Here is a 24,255-nt window from a genome sequence, read left to right as displayed (position 1 = left end):
GTACTGTGGAGAATTCAAAATTACCTATAAAATTACCTCGTTTTGCAAGAGGTCACCTGGGGATTTGGCCCCGGGCTCGGTGGCCATTTAGGGAAAGCTACCAAACCTACACATTTCTGAAAGCGAAACACCCTAGTGGGTTCAGGAAGGTATGGGTTGTGTGGATCCCCCAAAGTTGTTTTAACCAGAATCCCCTGCAAACCTCAAATTCAACTGAAAAAAATAAACATGTTCTCAAATTAAAGTGTGGGAAAGTTGTGAGATCACCGGGCTGACACAAGTTTTCTACCACCCAGTGTTTCCCCGAGTTCTTCTAATAAAAATGGTACCTCACTCAGGTGCTCCCCTTCCAAACCAGGTTGTTTTGTGATAGGTAATTCTGATGTCTTCACAATACGTTTTGGGCCGTTACCTTTCACAGGCACTTGGCCCACCCACACGAGCGAGGTACCATTTTTATCAGGAGACCTGGGGAAATGCTAGGGGTTAGGAAATTTGTGTCTACCCGGTGATCCCATAACTTTTCCCCACAAAAATTTGAGAAAAAGTAGATTTTTTTAAGCTAAATTTAAGGTTTGCAGGGGATTCTGGGTAGGAAACGTTGAGGGATCCATGCAAGCCATACCTCACTGTACTCCCCCGGGTCTCTGGTTTTCAAAATGTGAGGGTTTGATAGGTTTCCCTAGATGGCCACTGAGCCCGGGTTGAAAAATCCAGATGCCCCTTGCAAAACAAGGTTGTTTTTTGATAGGTAATTTTGATATCTCCAGAATACGTTTTGAGCCTTTGCCTGTCACGGGTCCTAGGCCCACTCACATGAGTGAGGTACCATTTTTATCGGGAGAGCTGGTGAAACACTGGGTGGTAGGAAATTTGTGTCAGCTCGGTGATCCCACTACTTTTCCACACTGAAATGAGAGGAAAAAGTGATTGTGTCACGCTAAATTTGAGGTTTGCAGGGGAATCTAGGTAAGAAAACACTGGGGGATCCACACAAGCCATATCTTCCTGAACTCCCATTGGTATCTAGTTTTAAAAGATGTCTGAGATTGGCAGAATTCCCTAGATGGTCGCCGAGCGCAGGGCCAAAAACCCAGGCGAGCCCCTCTGCAAAACCAGGTCGTTTATGTGATAGATAATTTTGATGTCTCCACAAAAAGTTTTGGGCCCTTCCCTGCCGCGGTCACTTCACCTACCCACACAAGGGAGGTCCCATTTTTATCAGGAGACTTTGGAAAATGTGGGGTGGGTGGATGTTTGTGAACCAACACAGATTTCAGAACTTTCCATGACAGAAATGTGAGGAAAATGTGTTTTTTTTACAAAGTCTGAGGTTTGCAAGGAATTCTGGGTAGCAGAACCCCCTCCTGGATTTCCCTGGGTGTCTAGTTTTAAACAATATAGAGGTTTTCTAGGTTTCCCTAGGTGGTGGCAGAGCTAGTGTTCAAAATCCACAGCTGGGAACTTTGCAAAAAAAGGGTCAGTTTTCACTGTAAAAATGTGGTGTGTCCACATTGCGTTTTGGCTCGTTTCCTACTGCGGTCACTAGTCCTACCCACACAAGCGAGGTACCATTTGTATCGTGAGATTTTGCAAAATTTAGGGTGGGTGTAAGTTTGTGGATCCACGCAGATTCCAGAACGTTCCATCACAGAAATGTGAGGAAAATTTGTTTTTGGACAAAGTTTGAGGTTTGCAATAGATTCTGGGTGACAAAACCTGGTGAAAGCCTTACAAGTCATCCCCTCCTAAATTCCCCTGGGTGTCTAGTTTTAAAAAATGTATAGGTTTGCTAGGTTTCTCTAGGCGCCGGCAGATCTAGGGTTCAAAATCCACACGTAGGCACTTTGAAAAAAAAGGGTCAGTATTCACTCTGAAAATGTGGTGTGTCCAAGTTGCATTTTGGCCCGTTTCCTGCCGCGGGCACTAGGCCTACCCACACAAGTGAGGTGTCATTTTTATGGGGAGATGTTGGGAAATGTGAGGTGGGTGGAAATTTGTGGATGCACAAAATTCTAGAACTTATTAACAGAGAAATCTGAGGAAAATGTGTTTTTTTTGACAAAGTTTGAGGTTTGCAAGGGATTCTGGGTAACAGAACCTGGTGAGAGCCAAACATGTCACCCCCTCCTGAATTCCCCTGGGTGTCTAGTTTTAAAAAATGTATAGTATTGATAGGTTTCCTAAGGTGCCGGCAGAGCTACGGTTCAAAATCCACAGCTAGGCACTTTGAAAAAAAGGGTCAGTTTTCACTGTAAAAATGTGGTGTGTCCACGTTGCGTTTTGGCCTATTTTCTGTCACGGGCACTATTCTTATCCACATCAGTGAGGTACCATTTGTATCAGAAGACTTTGAAAAATGTGGCGTGGGTTGAATTTTGTGGATCCACGCAAATTCCAGTGCTTTGCATCACAGAAATGTGAGGAAAATATGTATTTGTTTTACAAAATATGAAGTTTGCAAGGGATTCTGCGTAATAGAACCTGGTGAGAACCACACAAGCACCCCCCCTCCTGGATTTCCCTGGGGTGTAGTTTAAAAAATGTGTAGGTTTGCTAGATTGCCCTAGGTGCCGGCAGAGCTAGGGTTCAAAATCCACAGCTAGACGCTTTAAAAAAAGGGTCAGTTTTCACTGTAAAAATGTGGTGTGTCCATGTTGCTTTTTGCGCCGTTTCCTGTTGCGGGTGCAAGGCCTACCCACACAAGTGAGGTATCATTTGTATTGGAAGACTTTAGGGAATGCGGGGTGGGTGGAATTTTGTGGATCCACGCAGATTCCAGAACTTTTCATCACAGAAATGTGAGGAAAATGTGTTTCTTTGAAAAAAAGTGTGAGGTTTGCAAGTGATTCTGGGTAACAGAACCTGATGAGAGCCACTAAAGCCACCTGATCACGGATTCCTCTAGGTGTCTAGTTTACAAAAATGTATAGGTTTGCTAGGTTTCCCTAGGTGTGGGTTGAGCTGGGGTTCGAAATTCACTGCTAGTCACTTTGTAAAAAAAGGGTCTGTTTTCAATGTAAAAATGTGGTGTGTCCATGTTGCTTTGGGCCGTTTCTTCTTGCGGGCATTATGCCTACCCACACAAGTGGGGTACCATTTTTATTGAGATACTTATGGGAACAGAGAATTGTAGAGCAACTGTTAATACTTATTGATTCTCTATGCATTTCTGCCTTCCAAATGTTAGACAATGCGTAAAAAAAAAGTTACTTTGAAAAATGTCCTATAATGCACATGCTACTATGGGTACCCACAAATTCGGAGACGTGCAAATAGTTACTGATTCTAAACTCTATATTTTGTTCCCATGTCAGAAATGCATAGGTGTCCTTGATACCTATTTTTCACTCTTTGTATTTTACCAAATGAAGTACCTGGTACAAAATGAAAAACCATTTCAAGATGCAGCTCAGTTATTGGCTCTGGGTTCTTCGGTTTCTTTGTGAACCTACTAGTTTTATATATCCCCACAACCAGAAGGGCCCAGCAGATGTAATGGTATATTTCTTTAAAAAACTCAGACAGACTTAGAAGAAGTTACAAGTGAAAATGTTGGCACAAATGGCTGTTTTTATTAAACTCATTTACATTTTTTCTTATTTTCAACTGTTAGTCTCTATAAAAATACCTTGATCTACACAAATGACCCCTCGCTGAATTCAGAATTGTATCTACTTGTCAGAAATGTATAGCTTCCCAGGATCCAATATTGCTTTCACTCTCATTTCCGCCACTAATTGGAAGGAGCTTGAATGGACAAAAAGTAGGCAATGTCCCAGTAAAATGCCAAAACTGTGTAAAAAATGTAGGTTTTCTAACAAAAGTCTGACTGTTCCTGAAACGCTTTGTTGATACCATTTTCAGGGGAAAAAACAGATCCTTTCTTCTTCAGCTCTTGTTCCCCATTTTTCAAAAAAAGCAATGTTGCTGTAATTTAGCTAATTTCTGTGTCTCCTCCAGGGCAATCCGCAAACCCTGGGAACCTTTCAAATCCCCATGGTGTTGAAAGAAAAGGGCACAAATTTTGCTTGGATACCTTATGTAGACAAAAAGTTACATGGGCCTAAGCGCGAACTACCCAAGATAGCCAAAAAAGGCTTAGTACGGGGGAGTGGGGAGTCCTTGCAGCAAAATGATTAAAAACATAACTGGTAAGTTTAACATCTCTGTGTATCTTTCCCTAAAGAAACTAGGAGTTGCCTAATGACAATAGAGCTACTCAGATAACTAGTCTCTTTCAAATTATAGCTTACAATTTGCATAAATATTGCCCAGCATATAGGCAGAAAGGTTCATTGTGAATCTCCAGATATGACAGTCTATAACACAAGAAAGTGTCCTCATGATTTCTGATACATTGAGGTGCACCCTTTGAGCAAAGTGACTACTAATCACGTTTTGGAAACAAACTACCATTTTCACCCAAAATGGGATGACAATGTGTATGCAAATGAGATCTGTGTGCTCCTTTAATTTTTGAAAGGTGATACTTGCCTCAAATCACAGAAGCAGATAGTTCTGGTGTGGTTTTTTTGCTCCCAGGAACGTGGAAACGCATGAGCTATTGGCATTTAATTCTTAGTTGCAAACTGTCAAACTTGTAATCAGTTCACTTTGTGCATCTGCCTATTTGTGAATTTTCAATAACAAAAATAAGTCTTGTACCATTTACATCCAATTTCTGCTGCGCAGTTATGATCAGGCCCAGTGTTTGATCTATGTAACAATACAGAAACCCATTAAAAAGAATCCCTCTTACCCTGACCCTAAAACCAAGACACAATTACTACCATTGTATTGCTTATGAATGTCAACATTGCTTCTTTTACTTCACTGTGGGTTGGAACCCATGTTTATCTAATTTCACACTTATCTTTGTATGTCACATCTGATTTACCCAGTGGGGGCTGATGTCCTTTAAAAGTGGTGGGGAATAATCTTTGGCCTGAACTCCAGTGAGTGAGCCTGACTTCTGAGTGGGCTCAGTGGGGGGCTCAGCCAGTCCTATTCTGACTCTTACTCGATCTCGCTCTGACTAAATCACTTAAGTCACTCATTATCAGTTAGTCTAACTCATTCTCACTCAATTACATTCATTCTCACTCAGTTCCACTCATTCTCATCTAATCAATCTCACATTGACTCGCCTATCACTGAATTTTACTCCGACTCCCCTAGTCTCACTCAGACTCGCTCATTTCCCACCCAAAACCTCAGATGTGGTCACCTCAGGGGTGGATTAACTACAGGGATTAGCGGCACATTGGCTACTTGCTCCTACATCCCTAATTCCCCTAAATCTAGAATTTAAGGGCTACACCTGACATCAGAACTGAAGATTGAACAACCTGCATCAAAGAAGGACCAAGAAGAGACCAGTGTCAGCGGAAACAGGACTATGCCCACTGCCCAAAGCAAAATAAGAATGCTTTGTCTCTGCGGCAATGAACTTAGAAGTGTGTGATCAAGCCTTATCCTTTGCTGAAACTCAGCATCCCCTGACAGAGGCACCTATGTCTGAGCCATGAGCACCCTCACACTGCTCTGCAAATGCTTCAGATAAGAAGAATTACTGGCCATCAGGCCCACCGAGGGATTGCCCAAAACTAGATGGTCTAGAGCATTGTGGGAGTTGTAGTCCTCCCTTAATAAAGTTTCAGGCAACTACTGTTCTTCCGGGACCTCAGGATGTCCAAAATCCCTTTTAACTGAGCTTATCGCTGCCAGGCTTGATGGTTGCCAATGCAGCAACTAACCCCCACACTCAACACGGCATCTACAGGGAACATTGTGCAACCTTCATCCGACATCAGTAGTGGCACCATTGTTGTGTTTTTGCATTTTGTTTTCTTGCAGCGGTGTGAGCGGAAAAACTAGCACCCGAGGTTCCCATTCATTATCAAAGACAGCCAGGACAACTCTGCACCCTGACTTTATGGGTCAGGTAAATTGAACTGACTGTTGTGGCCTGGTTTTGTGGCCCGGATGACCTTACCACTGCAAGGGTTCCATGTAACTCGACCTGAAAGTGACCAATTGTCACTAGTGGTTTTTCCTATTGACCGCAATGTGATATTGTCACTGTATTATTTTGCACTGATTTTATATTGCATCAAAAATCTACAGTTCACATTATATGTATGTTGTGCTGTTCATTTTGGTTTCTGACTAAATTAAGATAAAAATACACTTTATTTTTATAAATTGGGGTCGGATTTCTATCAAGTCATGTCAATTACTTATTGTCCATGTTCATATTCTAGAATGCTTAACACATGTTCCTCTAGCAAAGCTTGACTTCTTTTTGCCACTATTCGAGGACTGAGCCAAGGATTTTTTTGTGTGAATCCAAGGACCAACTTTGGGGTATTGTGGTAGTATTAAATGGTGAGGACTAACCCCCACTCCACTTTATACTTTCCTACATTGGTGTTACAGCAGTGGGGATCCTGACCTTGTGTTTCATAGTATCACTTGGTCATAAGTGATTTATGTACGGGGAATCCACTTAATTGACTTTAGCATCCACATTTTAAAATTGCATTGTTAGGGCACTGTTAGACCCCATTCCAAAAGTGTATTCAAAAAAAGTCTAGGAAATCAGGAAAACATTTTTATGTATTTTTAAAATGTTAAAATGATCTGAACTTCCAGATAAAAAGGTTAGGCACAATACAGACTGTTCAGACTTTCGGGCTGGAAGTCATCCCAGCCCTGAGGATCATGAATCTGAGGGTGTTGGGAAAAATAAAGAAGATTCACTATAAAGTGACATCTAAAAAGGAGGAACCGGAAAGATCACTCTGCACCCATGAAAGAGAAAGATAAGAGACGGAGGGCCACACCTTAGATGATGACCTTCAAGAAGGTGAGGATGAGGACCTAACCCAAATAGATAATGATGGAGAAGAAGGTGAAGACCAAAACTCTCCCTCCTTTCCCAAACCCCCTTCACCAGTGGGAAGTGCCTGGAGTCACTCTAGTAGGCTCCCCATTGGTAAGATGGTAGGAACCCTTAAGGAATAATTTGACCAACTCTCTCTGGAGGAGAAAGAGCTAGAACTTAAGGAAAGTTGACTAGCCCTTCAGGTTAGAAGGGTTAATCTGGGCTTGAGGCCCAAGGATGTTGCAGCCACAAAAATGAGAGGGAGAAGGAGGAATCTTTTGACCTGAAGATCCCCTAAGGATTTATTAGTCTGAATCCAAAGACCATCTTTGGGGCATCATGATTGTAGTACATGGTGAGGACTAATCCCTAAACCATATAATACACCACTTTCTTACACTTGCTCATTCTGAATCAGTGTCAACTAGTCCTAATTATTTTCACTCATTCCCAGTCAATCAATCCTACTCTGATTCATTTAATCTCACTGGCTCATCTAGCCTCAATCATTCTCACTCATTCCTATTCAGTTCCACTCATTCAGACTCACCTTGACAAAATCAGTCTCATTGATTCTCACTGTCTCTCACTCATTCTGACTTGCTCAGACTGACACTCACCTGTTCTTACACACAGCAACACTCACAGTCATTCTCCCTAACATTTACATTCACTGTCATTCACTGGCATTCTCCCCCACAGTAGCACTCACTGTCATTCTAATTCATTCACTATCATTTATTCACTCTCATACTCATTCTTCCTAGAACTCATTATCACTCACTGATTCCATGCACTGATCCTATCACTTTTACTCGCATATACATCACTTGCACAACCTGTATCTCACAGAGACACCCTTGTCCCCACACACACAAGCACTTGTCCTTATGCATAGGATGCAACATTTAAAAGCTTTTTCTTTACTTACCTTACTGCAGGACCTGTTTGGGCACTTGTCCTTTCAGCTTCCGGTGCTGAGACATGACATTTAAACCTCAAACTTACACAGTTGCAGATATGAGTTTTTAGTCTCTGCTCTTTCACCCAACCCAATCCACAACTCTGTGGTGAGTTGGGAAAGGATAGGGTGACAGGCTGATTGGGGTGTAAAAATGGGCTCTGTAGGGCTTAACTACCTTTAGCTGTGTCATAAATGGGGGAGGCAATGACCCGTGCTTGGACTGTAGGCCAGAGATGGAATTTCTCTGCCCTGGTCACCTCTCTTCAAAGACTATGCAGACACCTTTGTGTATCTGCATCAACCGTCAGACAGATATCTTTGCTGGACAGAAGGAGGTCAGCATGTTTATTATGCCAAGAGTGAACAATAGATTATTACTCACACTTGGTATAATAAAAGTAAATGGGCCTGAAAACGGAGGGGCTATGCCCCTTAGCACATTAAGAAGGGCCACCATTGGATTCATCCCTCACTCCCTCCCAAATATATTTGTGGTTATGCATTTCCTGATAATCATTGTGAAATTATGTGGTATTTTTTTTTGGTTGAGGGATAGAGTTTCTCGTAATGCCTTTTTGTAAGTTTGGTCTACTGTTGACTTCAATAAATGAGTCAGAGCCTTTTATATCAATTTCAGTTCTTGTTCTTTCTCTGGTCATAGGTTTATATTCCCATTCCTAACAGGTTCTCAATTGGGCAGTACCCACGGCTCCTGGGCATGGAGTTTGCCATAGAAGAAATCAATAAGGATCCTCTTCTTTTACCCAATTTCACACTTGGATTCTGGATGTATGACTCTTGCGGGGTGGTGGCACGTTCTTTGGAAGGAACTCTGTGGATGCTAACAGGGCAAGAGGCAATTGTTCCAAACTACCATTGTATGAACTCCCACCTACTAGCGGCAATCATTGGAGATTCAAGTTCTCGCTCCAGTATTCCCATGGCTCGAGTTTTGGGTTTGCACAGATACCCACAGGTAAGGTTCTGTAGAAATGATTGTTCCTATTGTAATGTACCATTATCATGATCGATCAAAGCATTTAATTGACAAGTACTTCCAGGTTCTTAAGATCATCATTTTTAGGATTGTCCAGTCTGTAGAATAAAAGAAAACAGCAATAAAAGGGTGCAGGTGAGAAACCAGTGGAGGAACATATAAGATATCAATCAATCCTGCTCTACTGTAACCACCCGAGGGTTCCCGATTTTGCCGCATGTGCTCAAACAGGTATGGACTGATACACAAGAATGGTTTTAACATGTGTCACTAGTGTTTCAAGCAGTATGCCAAAGATATTGTCTTTGTAAAGTTGGACTAAACTATTAAAAAACAATGACAGCTGCATGGACATCGAAGGAAAGAGTAGCAAAGACAAATAAATGAAAGCTATGGATATGCACAAAGTGGACTAGGCGCCCATCATGTTTGCTTAGCATTTTCATATCCCCTCAGTCAAGATAAGGCTTGATGTTGAAGAGGCTTTTTGCTCTGTGAACAGCTTGGAAATAAATTGTTGCATTCATTCATTCTTTGAGGAAATGGTAGGCTCAATCTGGAAGTTGAGGATCAAACAGATAACATCACTATGCCCTGAAGACGAAGCCTCGTTATATAGGTTCATGAGCATGCCATGATTTTCTATGATATATACAATTTTACCCCCAGAACTTTGTTTATGACAATGGTTTAGACCAGGGAACATTTCCGGTTTCACAGAATCATCTCACCCCATGAAAAGTGGATATCATGGGTATTATCTTTAAAAACAATATGATTTGGAACTACTTTTGGAATTCATTGAATTGTAAATGATGTTGCCTTTTTCAGTGCTGAGTACCTGCTCTACTGTATTGCTGTCGGATATCAGACATTTTATCTGCACTGCTTTTATCTACAGAAATCTTCCACAGACACATAGATGAGGGACAGATGGCTGCCTTAGTTCTATTAGACCTCAGTGCCGCATTTGACACTGTTGCCCATCATACGCTACTTCAGCGCCTCAGGGAAGGAGGTATGGCTGGCAGAGCTATGGAATGGTTAAGGTCCTTCTTACATGACCGCAGCTTCCAGGTGTCGCAGAAACCTTTTTACTCTAAAAGCATCAAGCTGGACCTAGGGGTCCCACAGGGCACCATACTTAGCCTCACCCTTTTTAATCTCTACATCACTCCCCTGGCAGAGATTATAGGGAAGTTTGGCATCAGTGTGGTGTCATATGCAGACGACACACAATTGGTGGTGACCCTAACTCAATACTATGAATAGGCAGCCATCAGTTTTTCAACATGCCTACAAGAACTGGCGTCGTGGATGGCCTGCAATTCCCTTAAACTTAATAGCAATAAAACAGAGGTGTTAGTGATAGGTAAAATACCCTCGATTTGGCCCTCAGCATGGTGGCCTCAGACACTGGGACCGACTCCCCCCCCCCACCCCTAGTGATCAGGTAAAGAACCTGGGGATGTGGTTGTTCACCAAATTATCCTTTGAAACGCACACCAGGCGGGTGGCGGGAAGCTGTTTCGTGGTTCTGCGCGGACCCTGAAGACCCTAGATGTGCTTCCTGTCTCAGCGAGGAAAACAATGGTCCATACACTGGTGACATCACGTCTGGACTACGGGAATGTTCTCTACCTAGGAGCTAATATTAAATGTGTACAGAGTCTCCAACGCATTCAGAATGCTGCAGCTCATCTCATTTTAATGCTTCCAAGGAGAGTTTCATCCAAGAAGGCCCTGGCTTCCCTTCATGGCTTCCGGTGAGGGAACAAATTCTTTTTAAAGCTCTGTGTATTAGCCACCACATCCTACAGAGGATAGGGCCCTCCTACCTGTATGACCTTTTTACCCCGTATGTTCCCACTCTTTGTTTGTGATCGAGTTTAACAGCGCAGGTTGACATTCCGACCATCAGAAGAGCTAGGATGGGAGGTCGCTCCTTCCGCATTTTAGCTGCCACGTATTGGAATAAACTCCCCATAGGGCTCCAGGTTGGAGTCTTCGGAGACAATCTTTTGGGAAAGCTTAAAACCTGGCTTTTTCCATCTGTGAATCTTCCGGTATAATCTCTTTCTGCCCGCACCTCACTGCCTGCAAACTGGCCTCTTTTGCTGCAGCGCGGGGACACACTAGCTAGTGTAGCCATGCGCTTTATAAATTTGTTTATTTATTATTTAATGTAAACACAAAAAATGAAAACAAGTCTCTGTCACATTATATTTTATTAGCATGAGCTGACCATTGCAAAACATGTCTTTTGTCATTTCAAGCATTGTTGATGTGTCTTCAAACACAAATTGTAATTGTATTCAACTAATCAATCAAACATGACTTGTAAAGCCCACCAATTATCTGTGAGACTATCCAGACACTGAGAACCCTGCTGCTTAAAAAAGGTTCAATCGAACAGCTAGGTCTTGAGTCCCTTACTGAATTTCAACAGAGAAGATAAGGTTCGGAAGGTGAAGGGGGATGTTTATTAAGGACTTTGCAGCCAGGTAGAAGGAGTGCCCTTCAATTTTGCTGTGTCGAATTTGGGGAGTGTGAGCTAGGGAGAGGGAGGTACAGCACAGGTGTCCGGAGGGTTGGTGGAAGTTCTGGCAGTGATTAATGCATGCTGGTTCTGGGCTGTGTAGGGCTTTGTAAGTGTAGACCAGCATCCTAAATGACATCTCTTCTGAATGGGGAGCCATCGCAACTTTTTGAGATGGTGGTGATGTGGGTTAGCTTTGGGAAGTCGCAGATTAGTCGCACTGCTGAATTTTGTATGATTTGCTGTCTCTTCAGGAGGTGTGAGGTGATTCTTATATAGAGTGAGTTGCCGTTGTCCTGCTGGCCAATGACTAGGGCGTTCATGATGGTTCATCTGGTGTTGATGGGGAGCTATTTCAAGATCTTACGAAGTATGTGAAGAGTGTGGAAGCAGGCGGAGGACACAGCATTGATCAGAAGTTTCATGGTGAGCTTGCTGTCCAGGAAGATTCCAAGGTTGTGGCATGGTCTGTCAGAGTGGGTGAGGGTCTTATTTCAGAAGGCCATCCGGTGTTGCTCCACAGGGAGATGTTGTTCCCGAAGATAAGCACTTCCGTTTTGTTTGTGCTGACTTTTAGGCAGTTGTCTTTCATCCAATATGCGATGCTCATCATGTACTTGTGGACGTTGGCCATTGCGATGGAGTATATATCTGATAGCAAGAGGAGGAGCTGGGTGTCATAGACATAGGATCATCGATTCTGACAATGTTGGCCAAGGGGATCATATAGGTGTTGAACAGAGTAGGGCCGAGGGGCACACCTTTAGTGACACAGCAGATTATGTTCTTAAGTTCTGAGGTGAAGGGTGGTAGGTGGATTCTCTGGGTTCTTCTAGTGAGGAAGGAGGAAATCCACTTGATGGCTTCTCCTTGGATGCCAATGTGGTGAAGACTCTTAATAAGGGTGTGGTGGAATATAGTGTTGAAAGCTGCTGAGAAGTTGTGAAAGCAAAAGACACACAAATGATGGACAGAATGTGGAAACAATCAAACATTCACCCCCAGTCAAGAGATCTGGGTTTAATCTATTGTTCTTTTGCTCACCATGCCACCCAAGTTTAGACCCAGTCATATGCAAATCAGTTTTAACCCTGCTCCCCGTGGGACCAGTCCAGCCTAAACTGCCAAGCCAGGTACTTGCTGGCCCAGAAACAAGCATCCTGGGACTGTATTCATGGCAGCTGTCATAAAGGACTTGCTCAATGGGGCCGATCTGTGGCCTCCATTAAGTAGATATCGTGAGGAGAGAGGCGCTGGGAGGCAGTGCGTGGGGCTCGTGAGGGTGGGAAGTGGAAGGGAGATGCGACTTGAAAAACAAATAGCACAATAACAAAATAAAAAATTCAGTAACAAGGGAGGCAGTGAAGCAGAAAGGGAGGAGGTGTTTCACTAAGGAGAGCTCCTAGATAAAGCATGCAGACAGCTTTAACCTGGAAGCAGATTTTATGATTTTGCAATGTTTATATGGTTTCACTTGTAACCCCCCACTACTTTTCTATCCTATCCAAGGGTGTGTGGTGTTGACAACCTTCTTAAAGGTCACTGTAAGACTCTACAACTTAATATAGTTTGAAAAATGTGCACTTTGGGACATCTGCCAAGAAGCCATGTTAATGCATTCTATCCTTTTTTAACTGTGCAAAAGATATTCTCCTCATATAGGCATTGGCAATGCCAATATGTCTGGCTTATAATTTAAAGTCCCTTTTGAGTCATTGATGGGTTTTGGCAATCAATAAGTCAGATCACATGGACTCTGTCAATCAATCAATCAATCATAGATTTGTTAAGCGCAGCCACTCACCCGCGAGGGTCTCAAGGCGCTGGTGGGTGGGGCGGTTGCCACAGGTCCCAGATGTTCAAGGCGATCCATCAAAGAGCCAGGTCTTGAGGTCCTTTGTAAACTTGGAGAGTATTGGCGTCTGTCTGAGGCGGAGTGGGAGGGTATTCCTTGCCTGGGCCTCATGGAAGAAGAAGGAACAACCTCCTGTTCTGATCTTCTTGATGTGAAGCATCATAGCAAGGGAGAGTTTGGCTGAGCGGATGGATCTTTGGGGTACATGGAATGAGAGGCGCTAGTTCAAGTATGCAGGTCTGGTTTTGTGGAGGGCTTTGTGGGCGTGGGTGAGAAGCTTGAAGGTGATTCTCTTCTCAATTGGGAGCCAATGTAGTGACAGCAGGTTTTGGGTGATGTTGCGGTGGCTCAGTAGGGTGAGGACTAGTATGGTGGATGCATTCTGGATGTTCTGGAGTTTGCGGCTGAGGATTATGTTGATCCAGTCATAAAGACAATTGCCTTAGTCAAGTCTGCTGCTGATGAGGGCAAGGACGACAATTTTTCTGTGTTCTAGGGGATCTATTTGAAGGTCTTTCATATGTCACCCATCCTTGCACCCATCCCCCTTTTCACCCACACCAATTTATTCTTGCATTCACCCATTCATGCAAGCACAATAAAACACACACACAAGCTCAAAACAAATGAAAGAGAAATTAAAAAAGAAAATTAGAATAAAAGAAAACTTACTGCCACTTAAACATGGTCGCAATACCAAATAAAATTAAACCTAATATAAGTTAGTCTCTTGCAATGGCATTGTGTTTAGTGTGTTTTACAATTTGAGCATGATCACCACATTTTGAACCAAAGTGTGTTCATCTTGTAATGGGAAAACAATAGTGTGCTCTGGATAACATTCCAGATGGTTGACGGCTTATAGTCCGTGGTCATTCATTATGTGACCCACTGAAGATAACATGAGTGGCAAGCAAGTGGCAAATTAAGCACTGTCTGGGGTGTCATAGTATCCCCTAAAAATAATAATTGAAAGAGGAAAAGGACAGAACTGAAAAAGGACCTACTGAAAGGAGAAACTATAAACTTAAATAGCCTGGCTCTTAAGCCCTAGCACTGAAGAGCTATGATTTTTGGATGGAAGTGCCCATGTGATCATTTTGAGGTAAGGCTTACTTCTACGGTTAGTTTAGGCGTAAGCTGAAGCATTAGGTTTTTGTTTAACATTGATTTAGCTGCATATATGATGCAGAAGTGGCAATCTAGTAAGAAATTACATTACATAACTTCCTAGGAGATGCAGTTGTATGTTGATGTAGTTGCCCTGATGTAATGGTTTGTCGATTTAGAGGTCCTCTTGGTCCCAAAACTTACAGCTATGCATAATGTGATGTCCCTACTCAGATGATTCTGTACATAGCTAATGTTAAGATCTACACAGCTCTGCACAACAATTAGAATGCTGGACCCTAACTGACTACTCCAAGAGATTATGAAAATATATACCTATATTTAATGCTGTGGTACTTAAAACATTTTTTTTATTTACCTGTAATGTTTGCCCCCATGGACAGATTTTCACAACCCTTCTCAGGCTCCACCTTTGTCTGTGCATATAGCTGAAGTTTTTGCAGTGTGGTTTTGAGCTCATGGAGCTTTTGGCAGAGGGCCTTGCCATATACCAGGTCCTATGGCAGACCCCCACTTTGCAAGGTTGAAGGCTGAGTCAGAGGGGTTGGCTGCCCATGGTGTACTGGCCACAGCTCTTACATGACGGCTAGGCCTTGCAGTCTCCCTCTGTTGTGTACATCTGATGGCTGTGCTCAGTGTGAACACCCAGCTGTGAGCAGTAAGGGTTGGCTACACTTTGACTATACACAGTTATGGTTGGTCACCCACAGACAGGATTGTTGGACATATGGCATTGCCAGAGGCCTGCCCATAAGGCCAATCCCTCCTGTGCACAGTTGAATGTATTTTGCAACTGGTGTTGGCTCCCTGTGGCAGATTGGCCACAGGACCTGGATGGAAGCCAATCCCTGTTGCCAACATTTGCTGTACATGGCTGACAGCTGCCCACGGTTGGTGTTGGCTGCATGTTGGCTGAACGCAGGGTTAGTTGGCTGACAGCCACAGATTGTCCCAGGGCCTATAGTCATCCTTTTGATGAATAAACCAATGTTCGGGCATAACTGGGCTTGGCTATCTACAGTAGGCTTGGCTCAAGCCCCGTGGGTCCCTGATGCATGGCCAAAGACCAGTTGCCCTGGTGGTTGGCTCCAAGCAGGCCCTGTCGACGTCCCCCTGTTGAGCATACATTAGGGTTGCCTGCTCATGACGCGTTAGATGTAGGGCCTGGCTTGCATCCAAGGTGTCTGGCTAACCCCTGATACATATGGTGAAATCCTGTGTGCCACTGTGTGCATCTGTGCCAGGTTGGGAGAAGAGCCTGGCTGCAGATCAGGATAAATGGGTAACTTCTGCTGCGCCCGGATTAAGGCATTGCATAGCAGGATTTTGCAGTTGTAGTGGTTTTGGCCAAAGGCCTGGAAGGAAAAAAGGCCTACAGGTAGACCCAGCTGCACACAGCAGGAGGCTATGTGCAGAGAGGGTTGGTTGTCTTCTTTCTCTCCATCAATCAAATAAACAACAGCATCAATATTTATCTTTTTTTAAACCATTTAACTTGGTTCTGAGAAGAACCTTATTGTTCCCCCGAATACTGTTTGTGACATTTATGTTTTTGGTAAATAATTAATAATGATGCTAGCTTAACAAGCATTTATAAACAAATATTTAAAAATGGGACTGGAGAACTTTGATAAATAAAATAAAAATATTATGGTGTTCTTGAATTCACTTCAGTTGAGTATTCCAGTTCTGCCTATCCTTGCTTCAAACCAAACAGCGCAATACCACTGTTTGATCACAAGGAACAAAGGCTTCCCTCTCCTCCTGTATAATTTGTTCAGGCAAATGATCTTTAGCATGGATGGCATATGGAATGGTTGCAGATGTACACGCGTCTTTGGCAATCCTCTTCATCATATATTTCTTAGGAATGAACTGCTATTCATGATGTGCATTAAGATGCTTTTGCATCGATGTGGACCAAAAGCTGTTCTTCCTTGACATATCCCTGCTCAGCTTGTTCTTGTGGAGAGTGCAATTAACATTTTCAATGTTTATCTTTTCTCATCAAGTGGGATCGGGATAAACTTCCTTACATTCAATTCACGTGGTCATATGGAACTCTAAGTCTCATCAATTTCCAGTTCTTTTTCTATCTGCCTCGCTTTGTCTGAATAATTTTGTCTGAATAATTTTAGTCCTAATATTCTTGTGCAGAAGTTATTTAATGTTTGAAGAAGAAAACACAATGCTGCCACAAAAAATAAAGCACAGCAAAAACACAATATAATCTCTTTCGCTACACAGCTCTCCTAAGGCAAGGAGAAATTTAAGAGCTATTTGGATGTGGAACTAAATATTCAGTGGAACTAATAAAATCTATTTAACACTCCATAAGGATTTGTCGATTCTCTTTGTATATTAGGAAAAAAGCATAGGTGGATCTGGCACACCCTGGATTTGCTGCTCACTTTCAAGTAATGTAAATCCCACAAGTCTTTAAATATGGAATAAATGAAATGCAGCATTCAATCTGAGGATTTGTTTTTATACCAATTTCAACATTTTTTGAAAATGTATGAGATTCCCAGATGTTCTGTTAGATTTGTGGAACTTTGAACAAAAGTCCCACCTCTGTGATTGCTCAAGAGCCTCAGAATAAGACACGAAATAAGATTTGTGGTCCTGTAGCTTTGAGTTTATTAGTTGATCTGCATAGGAACCACAAATCCCAAAATAGCAAAACAAGGAGTGCTGTGTTTAGATGAAAAGTTTCACATATTCAAAAAGAAAATAGGAATCCAACTTCCACATGAGCACTTTTTACTGCTCCACTCTGTTCACAGCAGACAATTACAAACCAGACACATTAAAACGACACTAAACAGTAGAAGCAAAGAACGAGTGGCCTGTAGGTGCTAGCTACCCATATTCTGCACATGAAGAACAAGATAAAGAGGTTGTGGACTTTCTATACACTTCCAGAAGAGCAGAACACCTGGCCCAGAAGTCACTTGTTAGAAAGTTGTTCACTCACTTGAGAGTAAAAAAAATGTGAATACAAGAAACTTCACTTGTACGTTTTGAGAACGGTATTCCACAGAGGACATAGTGGGAGATATTCATTCAGGACTACCGGCATGATTGAACACAAGGAGACGGATCGCTGAAACTTTTCAGACACTCACCCCCAGTCACGGATCTGGGTTGAATCCATTATCATTCTTTAGCTCACTTCACCACCCCAGTTCAGACCCAGCTATATGAAAATCAGTCCTGACCCTGTGACTCATGGGAACAGTACAACCTGAACTGCCAAGCCAGGACTTCCCTGGACCAGAAACAATCATCCTCGGACCGGTTTAGGGGTAACACCCCTCATCAACCAGGCTAGCTTGAATCCAGTGGCAAAGTGAGCAAGGTAACCACGTTACTACCAAGAGACTGCACCCACTTAAGAAACAATACTGTGCATGCTCCTGGCTTAGTGCTGTTCCATGATCTTCTCGCTGTACTAGAGCTGCCTTTTATTTAGAACTTGAGTAAATCACTGCAATTAGGGAAACCTTTGAAAATACAAATAACTGATTTACTGTTACTGGACTACAGTAACGTTATGTACGCACTGAAGAGGCGATTTTTATGGCGAAACACGTCTTGGCTGATTTGTGCTTGGACAATAAATTTATTAGGAATGCATTTATCTTTTTGCCTCGCAATTCTTTCTTTGTAGGACATTATTGCTTTCCTTAAAAAACATAAGTTAACAGTTAAAAAAGAAATGTTTATGTCAAAATAGCTTGTTTTATGTTAGACCTGCCATCCTTAGGGTAGTCTCCCCTCAAACATTTTACCTGCTTACCTCCACCTTTTGCTGCACTGCTGATGAGTGTTAATGTATTGGCTTCTCCTCTAAATACGGTAGCATTGGTGTATACCTGATTGGTATGTTTAGTTTAGTTATAAATCCCTTGTAAAGTAGTATACTGCTACCCAAGCCCTGTAATCTAAATGCTATTAGCGGGCCTGTAGCACTCATTGTGCCACCAACACAAGTAGCCTTTAATACTTGTCTCAGAATTGGAAGGGCCTCCCAGGAACAGCAGGAAGCAGCCTCAGGTGCAATTGCAGATGGCTTTGCTGCTGACCCCAGTAAGTCCTCCTGGTGCTGTTTAATATATTAATATTTCCCTAACTTTTACCGCTCTATTATTTCAATTTCCTAATGTAACTTTTTTTTCTAAAATCCTCTTCAATCTATCTGCTTCAAAATTGTTGTTTTTGCTCCACCATTGTCTACTACTAGCTAAGTACTACTACTAACATTGTTTCTTCTAGTGTCTCTTTTTATTTTTACATCAAATCAAACTGCATCTGACTAACCTCTGCTCTGACTCAGTATTAGACAGTCTGTCTGTTGCTTGCTTTCTTCTGGGTTTTACTGAGCTTTCTCTCTCCCCTTATGTGGATTGCCTAGTAGTGGTACTGTAAGACTCAGAGAACCCATTGGCCATAGCCTAGGCTACTACTATTACTAGTAAGGACTCCTTACTAGTAGTAGTAGCACAAATGTGCTGTGTAGACTGCAGACTGCATGCCCAAGACAAGTAAGGTATATCCGCAGGTTTGTGAATTGTGAGATGAGAAGACTTTAGTTTCTTTTACTGTCTCATCATGCTCAATCAGTAATGGTGGTCACTCACATTGGACAGGATCAGGACCCCCCAAAGCGGTCTATTTTACTTTTTCTAATCCACGCCTAGTAAATTTTTTAGTAGCAGCAAGTGATGGTGAAACTGAACAACTGTTACCATGTACTATGGCTGGAAGGAAGTATATGATTTGATTTGATTTGATAAAAATGTATATCGCGCAGAACAATAACCCGAAGGTATCAAGGCGCCTAACAATACGATCAGAAAATGAAGCAGACATCCTTACATATAGGCTTGCCGAAAAAGGCAAGTTTTGAGGGCACTACGGAATTTATGTAGGGAGGGTAGGGATCTGAGCTCCAAAGGAAGATCGTTCCACCATCTGGGGGCCAGAGTGGAAAAGGCCCTACCACCCCACTTAGCTCTTCGTATGCGGGGAGCTGTCAGAAGTGCTTTCCCGGAGGAACGCAAGTTCCTTCCGGGAATATAGTGGGAGATGATGGAGCCAACTCCTGTATCACTATTTTTTGCAATGGCTCTATATTTCATACATAGAACTTTGAACCGTATTCGGTGTTCTACAGGTAGCCAGTGCAGCGTGTTCCTGGCCGCCGTGGCCGAAGAGTGTCTGGGAATTTCCAGAACAAATCTGGCTGTGGCATTTTGAACTACTTGTAAGCGCTGCAGGAGGCTCCTATTTAGCCCTGCATACAACGCATTGCAATAGTCCAAGCGTGAACCAATAAGTGCGACAGCTATTTGTTTTCTGGACTGCAGGGAAAGGTATTTCCTAATCCTTCGCAGAGTGTAGATCAAGCCCCAGCAGGTGGAGATGGTTCTACTCACCTGTTTGTTCATGTCATGAGCCGGGTCTATCATCACCCCGAGATTCTTAGCAGATGTAGTGGGGGAAGGACACTTTCCCAGCGAGTCAGGCCACCAATTGGCTGACCAGATGTTTTCTTTCCCTCCAAACACCATCACCTCAGTCTTCTCCCCATTCAGTTTAAGAGAGTTCTGAATCATCCAGTGACCAACCGCCTCCATACAAGATCTAAACTTGGAGGCGGTTTGCACATCTGAATGGGAGAGAGAGACGAGTATTTGGGTGTCATCTGCGTAAGAAACTACCTCCATCCCGAAAGATCTTATAAGTCTGGCCAATGGGGTCACATAGATGTTGAATAGGGTCGGACTAAGCACTGACCCTTGCGGGACCCCACATAGCACTGGTCGGGATGGAGATAGAAACTCCCCCAGCTTGACTCTTTGTTCCCTCCCATCAAGGAAGGAAGTCAGTAGATCTAGGGCTGCGTCCTTCACCCCCACATCCCTCAGGCGTGATGTAAGAACTGAGGGGGAGAGGGTATCGAAGGCCGCAGTTAGGTCTAGTAAGACCAGGAGGGTGGTCTGACCCCCATCGACTGTCGTGCGGATATTATCAAGCACGATAGTGAGGGCAGACTCGGTGCTATGTTCCCTCCTGAATCCGTGCTGGGAGGGGTCCAGGCAGTCCGAGCTCTCCACAAAAGCCGCGAGATGTTTGTTAAGATGTACTTCAAGCATCTTCGCTGGAGCCGGAAGCAGCGAAATAGGACGGAAATTTTTTAAGACCTCCAGATCGAGAGAGGCCTTCTTTAACAGGGGTTTCACTACCGCTTTCTTCCACTCCGAGGGGAAGATGCCATCTCTAATAGCTAGATATGAGAGAAGATGAGTAGGAGGACAACACCATTTTTCAACTAAGGGAGACCTCATGTCAGCCCAGTTGGCCACTTTTTCTTCTTTTCAAAACATTATATGCACCATAGCTCTAGTCACTGAGTCCAGTCATATGGGTTCTCCTCTTCTTGAGAGTCTTTTCAAACAAAATGCCCAACTGGATATTATTTCGTTATTTTTGATAGGACATACTGTCTACAGTACTGGTATCCGAAGTGTAGATAGTGAAGTGTGTGGTGTATATATATTATTATTTTATGTATTTCCAATCTTGCTAGGTGATGGATGAAGTTGATAAGAATAGGATGCATGGGTAGTTGAAGGATGGGTGAAAAGGTGAAAGAGAAAGAAAGCAGAAAGGATGCCTGTCTGGGTGGGTGAACCTGTATGGTTGAAAGGAATCCTCCGTGGGGGGTTGAGGGGTCAATCTCTAAGGCAAGCAAGGACGTATGGCATGGGTGGTGGTTGGTTATATATCTAAAATGTATGTTGTTGTCGGTGAAAGACGGTTTATGATGACAGGCATGTTTGGATGGATAAAAGACTGGATGGTATCATAGTAGGTGAAAACAGAGTCAGACTGGATGAAGAGAATGTGAAAGAAAATTAAACAGTGCCAGAGTACAAAAGCCAAGGGTGAAGAATATTACGAATAAAATGTTAATAATGCTAGAAGAGCAATGCCCTGAAAGTAAATGAAAAAACAAGCCCTGGGAAGAACAAGGACTGTTATTTTGCAAGGTTTCTGATTCAAAGGTTTGAGGTTGTACTTGTATTTCAGAATGGGAATCTCCCTTGAATCACAGTAGTTTGCAAGCACAACATATATTGTGCATGACTAAATATTTGCCCTAGCCATAATCGCCTCCCTCCAACTTCGAGGCCCACTTCCCCTCCAGTCCCCTCCTTGTGTGAACCATAGGTGGCCAGTACTTACAAATCACTCATTGTGTCATCATCATCATGTGACGTGAGTGACATGATGTCTTACCACCATTTCTCATCATCCATAAGCATGTAATCCTTAACCCTCTTCATGTGCCTTATTGCAGTAGTGCAGTCAGGGCGAAAGTGAAATTTTCTGAGCATTTGCCATTGATTTAACAGAGTATGGCCGTAATGGAAATATATCATTGTGTAGTATAGCTGCCCCACATGCAGACATTAGTAAAGTACATGAGTCTGCGAGACTGCAACATGAGTGTCTGTCTAGGACACAATCAGGCTGAGCTGGCATGCCTACAAGATTAATTGTGCTAAACAAGAGAGAGAAAACGAATACTTCTACTCTACTCCATACCATACTTAGTGCCTGAAAGTATCATCCTCTCATCTAAATCTTAGGGGAAGAGGAAGGGAAGTGAGGAAGAGAGGAGAATACGGCAGCTGCTAGTGCTACTGCTACTACTGTGTCACTATAATTTTTATGTGTGGACTGTAATATAATTTTGTCTTACTGTTTTGCTAAGAGTATTGGTTACAACAATTCTCATTTTTTTCCTCTCTTCATATAGCTACTCCTTCCCAAACCACTAGGCATGAGTTGGCAGCCAGGGCCCAGCAAAGGAAGCTGGAGGCCTTCCGGGATGAATATCGCTGGCTGATTGTCCTGGCGAAGAAGGAGGAGGAGGAGGTGGCAGCTTCTTCCTCCAATGCCCTGGGACCCAGCCAGCCCCCGTACCTCCTGTGATACGGCGTCGTGGTCTGCCAGCCGCCTGCCACCCATCACCATTGACAAAAACTAATACTGCACACCCCTGTTGTTCCTGCAGTAATTTTCAGTGCTGCATGCTATGCAGGATGGCGCGCCGAAAGGCCCAAATGGAGGAAGTCCTAAAGATTACTAGCCGGCACCCCCGCCGCTAGATGTCAGACTCATCTCACATCACCGACCTCAGTCTTCTTTGAATCCTGCCCCTTTTTTAATCTTTTCTTTGGTGGGTGAGATGTTGGGACTAGTTGGGGAACCTTGGGGTTTACTTTTTTCTTGAACTAAGTGGACATGGACATTTATTTAATTTACTGGATATTGGTTGGGGTTAGGGAGAGGGGTGGGTCAGGTGTTGTGGGTTTTTCTTATAGTTTATATTTATTAGGGTAATAAATAATTTATAGTTTTCCAATCCATATGATATGATGCAAATCTTTTCTGGGGGGATGCTTACTCTTTTATGTCACCTTGTTTGTTTTTGTTTCCTCCTTTTGCTGCAACTCCGCAGCCAGTTTTTGAAATCTGGCAGTAGTGTAACACAGAGACAGATAGATGCAGCACCCTCACTTGTTCTACTACTGTCAGTCTCTATTACTAATCTATGCATTCTGCAACTAAAACCCCTTTAGAGTATATACTCAGAAGGATGTGAGTGTGTGAATTAATTAATTTCCATAGGATATACATTTTCGACTCCTCCACACTTCTTCTCTTACCTGTGATTGATCTTTAGCCGAAGCAATGGCTGCATGGTGATGGTTTGGTTTACTAAGGTGCCATGGTGGGTGGTGGTAGCAGTAGTAGACAGTTGCATTTGCAAAAAAAGAAAATGAGACAAGTCAGTCACCTGAGGGAGACAATGGAATGAGTAGTAGAAGTACAGCAAGTAGTAAGTGCACAAGAAGAAGATTGCCAAACAAGAAGAAAGTGATGATGAATGATATTGATATTATTATTGCTAAAGTAAAATAAAACATAATGGTGGCAGGGATATCCTAGTACAAGTTACAACAAACTGAAGTAGTGGACTCAACCTTTGAAGTGCACATGCGTAACCTTTAGTGCTGGAAGGATGAAATCTATGACGGCAATTAATAATTAATAATGGGTTAATATTATGTTCCTCCGGAAAAAAAGAGAATAGCAAATAATACTGAGCATGGGTGGGCAGTGGGCAATCTAATCTTCCATTTCCATTATGCATGTTTAAACAGGCTTTGATACCCATACAAATGAATGTTGACATTTTATTCTTTGTTAACGTAAGTATAATGTACCTTTTCCAAGATGTCTGCCATATTTGTTACTAGGTGGGGTTTCTACTTTGTGCCATTTTCTATGTTGATTTCTATTTATGAACGTCATGGTGATCTGCAAAAAATCGTGTGATCAAGACACTTTTGTGTCGAAACCCGTAGCGGTTATCGGATTACATTCTTTTTCCAGCATCCTGCCGTCGGAGTGTGCGTGATTTTTGGTGGATTGTTTATGAAAATTACCGGCATTGGGTACCGCCGGTTGACGCACCACCTGACTACGGGACTGATCCCGGAAGGACCCTAACTGTTTGATTCATATATATATATATATATATATATATATATATATATATATATATATATATATATATATATATATATATATTATATATATATATATATATATATATATATATATATATTCATAAAAAAACATACATTCACTGCTGATGATGTCACATATTACATCACTCATGACATGGTCAGTGACATCACTCATGACATCTCAAATGACATCACTGATGACATCACTGATGACATCATCCAGTGAATGTGTGTCTTTATGAAAAATAAATATTTTTTATATATGTATA

The sequence above is a fragment of the Lissotriton helveticus genome, chromosome 12 (assembly GCF_964261635.1).
Source record: "Lissotriton helveticus chromosome 12, aLisHel1.1, whole genome shotgun sequence".
Lineage (NCBI taxonomy): Eukaryota > Metazoa > Chordata > Amphibia > Caudata > Salamandridae > Lissotriton > Lissotriton helveticus.
The sequence above is the reverse complement of the archived record's forward strand: the minus strand, read 5'-3'. Positions refer to the sequence as shown.